Source organism: Cynara cardunculus (assembly GCF_001531365.2).
Source record: "Cynara cardunculus var. scolymus isolate 2C chromosome LG 6, CcrdV1, whole genome shotgun sequence".
Classification (NCBI taxonomy): Eukaryota; Viridiplantae; Streptophyta; class Magnoliopsida; order Asterales; family Asteraceae; genus Cynara; species Cynara cardunculus.
The window spans coordinates 4,267,932-4,275,524 of record NC_037533.1 but is presented as its reverse complement, the minus strand read 5'-3'; positions in this window follow the sequence as shown (position 1 = coordinate 4,275,524).

The window sequence follows — 7,593 nt, the reverse complement described above, 5'->3', positions numbered from 1 at the left end:
AAACAATGGAACACATAGGACTAGCAGGGAGCCCATCGTCACTGGGTATGCTCGAGATCCTATGGTTCATGGAATACAATGCTTAGGACTGGCAGGGAGCCCGCCTTCATCTCCCGGGTATGCCCGAGTCCCTGTACTCGTGCCTCTCTTCACATTAGGCACCGAGTACGGCCAACAGACAACGAGAACGACTARAATGTCTCACCGGTTCCTCCCCCTTCACCRGCATGTTGACATTCACCGTTTTYGGGAYGGATCACACAAAGTAATCCCCGTACTTCCGGTTTCACAAGAAATYAAAGAAACAATACCGRCGGAATATATGGATATCCAAACCAACCGACATTTCGGAAGAATTCGTAATCGAGAGATCAAKACGTACAAAGACAAAAGAYCAATAAAAACCGACTCTARAKTCATAGAAATCACATACATATAGATKRCACATAAATATACACTTAATACAATAATATTTGAATARYTATTTAACTCACYTYAYGACCGAATGTCAWATACGGTYAAACCGAACGACAAATGACCAACCTTGCAATCCAACTATAAGATACCCTCCAAAGGACTCAAACAAGCTTAAAKTATCCCCTGGAGTTCATATATCAAATTTCGTAAGCATTGGTACAACCAAACACATTTTATCAACTTAATCATGTCATAAGCTAACTTTAATTATAAGTTGCAGCTCTGTTTTTAACCTCTATTTTACCTCACTTAAACTCAAAATCACACTTTGACTTCAACATATGGATTAAAGTAGAGATGTATATCTTTCCAAAGTCGCTGACCTCATATTTTTCTGATTTTTATACGATTTTCTATGATTTTTACAAAACAGTGTTGTAACMTGACTTTCAAACTCGAAAAATCATACTTTTATCCAAATAAGTATCCAATTYCATTCCAATCCTAACCAAACTCAGATGTTAACTTCATTTTATCATCATCAAGGTAAAATCAACAAGAAACCATGGTTCATTCATCTATTTCTACCAAWTTCATCAAAATYCATCTTTTGTATAACAAATAGTCAACTTATTCATAGTGAAAACTCACTTATTCTTACCATATTCTTGCATATCAACTATATAATCAATGAATTAACTAATGTGTATTCATAATCTGAGCATAATATCACAATTTCTACACTTATCTTACACATGCATTAAGCTTGTATCACCCGAATGTCATCATACTTGTTACAACTTCAAGAACTCTAAGGATGAGATTACCTTCAAATTGTTGTGTAATCATTCAAAATAACATAATATTCACCAACATAAAACCATAATCTTACAAAATCATCCACTAATTACAAACATGCAAACCCTAATTTCCTTGATTGACACTAATTGCAAAGATTAAACTTAGTATTAGGAGTATACCTTCAATAATCTTCACATATTCATCAAGAATTCATCACTTGATCTTTGATTCTCCAAGAATTGAAGTTATTTGAGCTTAAGTGTGTGTAATTCGCACCTTTACTATGTGTGCAAGTTATGGGACTGAAAATAGCCTAAAATGGGGTCTAAAATCGACTTTTCTAGGTTAAATCCGAGTTGGGTCGGGTTTGACCCGCCTAAGTACCCATTTTGACCACTAAACACTAAAAATAACATAACTTTTCGCTCGGAGCTCCGTTTTCGATGAGGTTTTCGCCTACGCGTTCGTAACGAAATAATCTACAACTTCTAATAAAAATATTTCAGAAAATATCTTCTTAAAAAAATTTGGTTTTACAAATCCATAGCTTAATTGTTGACGTTTTGACTCGATTTCTCCAATTTTCTCAATCTAACTCCCATTGGGATGAAATTTTCTAAATCCTCTCATATACTCCAAAGAAGTATGACCTTAAAATTTCATCCCCAAACTCCCACTAAATCATTGGTTACCTTATATGGCCACTACTAATACACGTAGTAAAATTTCAACATGCTTAACATTTTCTCGCATGTAAGCACATAATATCCTTCGTAAAATGTAAATTAGGCGCACTTAGCAAATAATATGGGAAATTAGAATTGGGATGTTACATTCATCCAATATTATTTCACGGTTGTTTCTGAAATAAGGCACCCAAACTCTACCCTTGAAACAGAGAATTCCACAATCATTCTTTACCAGGTTCATTAACATTCCTCCGATTCTTTTTGCCTTTAAATTTCCTTCTTTAGTTGCTTCATTCTAACATCTTAAAATCTCATCAAAAATGTTAGGAATCAGATTAGCTCATAATGCAATGACTTTGATTGTTCCACTCTTTTCTTTTCTACTGAGTGCGTCAGCCACCACATTCGTTTCCCATGGTGATAGAGAATCTCACGGTCATAATCATTCACCAGTTCAATCCATTGTCTTTGCCTCATATTTAGCTATTTCTGATTAAACAGATGTTGAAGACCTTTATGATCTGTATAAATCTTACATTTAGACCCCAACAAGATAATGTCATCAAAACTTTAAGGCGAAAATGACCGCTGCAAGTTCCATATCATGAATAGGGTATTGTCTTTCGTGATCCTATAAATGTATGGAGGCATGAGAAATAACTTTTCCTCGTTGCATCAGAAAACAACCCAGACCTAACTTTGAGGCATCACTATAAACCACAAAATCTTTTCATCATTCGGGTAATGACAATATTGGAGGGCTACACAACTTATCTTTCAGTAGTTGGAAGGCTTTACTTGATCTTCTCCCCACTCGTACTTTACACTCTTCCTTGTCAATTTAGTCAGTGGTGTCGCGACACGACATAAATTTTGTATAAACTTTTGGTAATACCCAGCTAAACCCAAAAAACTTTGAATTTCTGTTGGGTTCGTAGTGTCTCCCATTTCTCAATAGCTTCAATCTTTTTAGGGTCAAATTTAACACCTGTTTCTGAAACTATATGACCCAAGAATTGAACTTCTCTCAACCAAAATTCACATTTCGATAATTTAGCATACAACTTTTCTTTCTTCAAAAGTTCAAGAATTAAACGAAGATGCTCGGCATGATCTTCTTCCGAACAAGAGTAGATAAGAATATCATCGATAAAGAAAATAACAAATTTATCGAGATATTCATTACTTGCTCTATTCATTAAATCCATAAAAGATGTATAGAACTTTTCAACGAGATACTGTTTATTCAACTCTCTCAAAATGGAATCTAAAAGCGGCTAAAGTGTTAGTCAAACCAAACAGCATGACCAAAAATTTATGATGCCCATACCTGGTATGAAAAGCATCTTTGGCTATTTCTTCATCCCGAACTTTCAATTGATGATATTCCGACTGTAAACCAGTTTTAGAGAAATAACTTACCCCAACTAACTGATCAAACAAATCATTGATTCTTGGTAAAAGATATTTATTCTTTATTCTCAACTTGTTCAGTTCCCAGTAATCAATACACATTCGCATTAACCCATTTTTGTTGGGTTCAATGCTTTCTGCTTAAAATGTTGTATTCAAGCTTTTTATTCCTTTGTATTTTCCTTGTATAAACAGGTTGGTAGCTTTGCTTTCTTTAGTAGCTTTGTAACCATACTTGAATTGTAATCTTTGAAGCATTTTCAATACAAAGAAACCTTTTAAGGTTATTCTCTCTTTCTACTCCATAATCTACCATTGTTGAATTCATGTATTTTCATGTTCATGTGTTTGATTGATTAAATTTGGTTTTGGACTTACTAATTTTGTCGAATATCTTTTGTTACTGTTTTTGATTCTGAATTCTTTAATCTGTTTGAATTTGTGTGTAAATTTGATTAAATTTTGTTCAAAATTCATATATGAGGGTGTTGGAATCAATCAATTTTATAATTGAATTGATTTAGAGATTCAATTTTGGATTTTTGCAATTCGTGAAGTCTTGAAATCGTTCTTAAATGTTCTTGCTTTTCAATTCGAATTCGACCACTTTAATCTGATTTGTTAAGAATTAGTTTCAAAGACTTGTTTTAGGATTTTTTTTCGAGTCAATTTGTGCACGTTTTGTTCAAATTTGATTTATTTTGAGTGTGTTCGAATATATTCATCGAGCGATAAGGTGCTTCATCACTTGTTGAATACGTGTGTTGTCCGATTTCTTATCTTCATCGCTTAACATTGTAGGCAATAATCCATCATAGCCCATTAAACTTGTATTTTTGGCATCTTTGAAAATTTGAGCGATAATCCTTCTTCATCGCTCAAAGCATTGAGCGATAACCCTTTTTCATCGCTCACGGTGTTGTCCGATGAAGTCCTCATCACTCGAGTATTGAGCGATAAATGTTTCTTGTCCGATAAGGAGTTGAGCAATAAGGGAGTTGAGCGATAAGCAAGTGTGGGAGATAAGAAAGTTGTGTGATAAGCTTTGTTGTGTAATAAACTTTGTTGTGCAATAAGATTGTTGTGCGATAAGAAGTGTTGTCCGATAACAAGAGTTGGAAGATAAGTTGCATTGTTCGATAAGAAGACTTGTTGGGCGATAAGTGTCGAGTATCTGATTTTTCTAAGTTTTGAATTGCTTTTAAAGATCAAAAGTTAATCAATTGTGAAAATGACATCAAAAGAGGCAATGGCTATAGGTACAGATACAAAACCACCAGTTTTGTTTTGAGCTGATTATAATCAATGGAGAGATAGATTTATGAACTTTATGGAAAGACATAAAGATGGAGAAATGATTATGGAATCTTTGATTGAGGGTCCAACAGAGTTTTGGAAAGAAATGCCAGCAATTCCTAAGTAGAACAAGGAAGCTCAATTTGTTTTTAAGGAAAAATCAAAGTATACACAAGCTGAAGAAGACATAGCTCATGTTGATATTGTATGTACATCTTACATAATGCAAGCATTAACAAATGAAATCTATACAAGTATTGATAGTTACAAGAAGTCAGGGAAGAGTATGTAGGATTAGATTGAAAAGATGATGATGGAATCAAATGTTGGGACTCAGCTGAAAGTGACTAACTACATTACTAGTTATAAGGAATTCAAAGCTAAAGAAGGAGAAAGCCTAGATGATTTGTATGTGAGAATTTCTAGATTGCTAAATGAATTGATTAAGAATGACATTAACAAGACCAGGATTGAGATAAATATGAAGTTTCTGATTAACTTACACCCTGAGTGGAAGTCATTTGCTAACAATATCATATATAACAAGTCATTATTTGATATTGACATTCATGAGGTGTATGAAACTCTAACACAAAATGAGGAAGAAGTTTTAGAGAAGAGAGAAGCAAAGAAGAAGTCAAAAAAGGAAGTAGTTGATCATTTGGCTTTGGTATCTTAGAAGAAGAGTAGATCTAAGGTAAGTAAATAAGTGAAAAAGGTGAATGTGTCAAGTGAGTCTTTTATAGAAGAGGTATCTGAAAGTGATTCTGATTCTGAAATGAAAGAGTTTAAGCAAGAAATGTTCATGTTAACAAGAGCTTTTCAGAAAAAGTTCTACAAAAAGTCGCATTCAAACAGTCAAAGGTTTTCATCTGGATCCAAATATGACTATAAGGATAAGTATGGTGAGAAGAAGAAGTATGAAGAAAAGAAGTTTGATAGGAAGTTTGATGAAAAGAAGAAATTTGGAAAAAGTGTAGCGGATGAAAACACTAAGTGCTATAATTGTGGAAATAAGGACATTTTGTTGTGAACTGTAGAAAACCAATGTGAAAGAACACTGATTACTACAAAAACAAGTTCCTTCTATCCAAACAAAAAGATGTTGGCGAGGCTTTGATGGCTGAGGATGATCATTGGCTAAATATTATAGATGATGAGGAAGAGGTTGATGTTGTAGCTCATATCTGTCTGATGGCAAGAACATAATCAGAAATGTTTGATAATGAGGATGCAAAATCTTATTCAAGTGCAGAGGTACTTGAGTCTTCATGTCTTGATCAGATGCATAGAATGATGCTCAAATTGCAAGATTTTCAGCATAAACTTAAAAATGAAAAAGATCATGTTGTTATTTTAGAAAAAGAACTTAAAAAACAACAGGATAAATTTTTTGATTTACACTCTGAAAATGCTAGAAACTTTTCTTCGCTCAATCTTTGATATCTGAGAATAAAAAGTTGCTTGAACAAAATGATGTCTTGACTGATAGAGATATTTGAAATATCATAAAAGCATAAATCATTAGAGTTGGCAAATGATGACTTAATTGTTAAAAACAACACTCTTACATTACAAAACAAGCACTTACTCGGAAAACTTAAAGAACTTGAGAAAAAGTTTTATAAGAGTGGCCAAACAGATCAAACTATTTTTCTAAACAAACCAACTGAATCTAGATTTTTTTTAATCCGAGAGAAGGTTTGGGTTATGAAAATCCAAAATGTTTAAAGAAAGCTCTTTACTATACTCTAATATTTCATAAATTTGAATATCTAGATCTCAATCCTGAATATCAAATTCTATTTATGAAATCACCTGATGAGGTTGAAGAACACGAAGATTTAAATAGAAAGAGAAAAGATAAAATGCAAGTTCCTTTCAAATATACTGATTTGAATGAAAGTTATGAAACAAGAGTTCCTGCACTTTCTACATATTATTTTTATAGTTATTCAAATGCAGAACTCTCTTCAAAACCAGTTGAACGAAAACCTTATATTCTTACCCTTCTTTTGGAAAACATATTGTTCAGCTGGAAAATATATATACTATCTTATGAAGCATTTGGCTAAAACTCTTAAAAACTCTTAAAACTCTTAAACCCGTTCATCCCTATCCAATTTCATCCCTATCCGATTTTATCTCATATCTGAATTTGTGTAACTAACTACAGGTAAACACAATCAAATACAGGATAAACATCTCATTTTAAATATAAAAAATCTAAAATATACTTAGTATAATCATTAAATTCTAACAGAATACTTAATTATTATCTTTATAAAATTTATAATATTAAACCAAAAATAAATTGTTTTATTATTAAACTTAAATTAAATTATATAAAAAAAATATTCTATATTATAAATCATTTGACAAAAACTCTTAAAAACCATTTTTTATGCGTAAAGTACTGTTTATTAATGCATATTATTTAAAATTCAATTTTACAAGTAATTTTGCGTAAATACAACCTATTAAAGCTTCATTTTTAAATTTGTGTAACCAACTGTAGATAAACATAATCAAATATAGGATAAACATTCATATTAAGTATAAAAAAATCTAAAATATAATTAAGATAATCCTTGAGTTCTAATATTATCTCTATAAAAAAATTATATTATTAAACCAAATATAAATTACTTTGTTATAAATCTAAATTAAATTATCTATCTATACTATATTATAAAACATTTGACAAAAACTCTTAAAAATTATTTTTTATACATGAAGTATTGTTTATTGATGAATATTACTTAAAATTCGATTTTATAAGTAATTTTGCGTAAATACAACCTATTAAAGCTTCATTTTTAAATTCGTGTAACTAACTGCAAATAAACATAATCAAATACAAGATAAACATTGATTTTAAATATAAAAAAGAGTTCTAACATTATCTCTATAAAAAATATTTTATTAAACCAAGTATAAATTACTTTGTTATAAATCTAAATTAAATTATCTATAC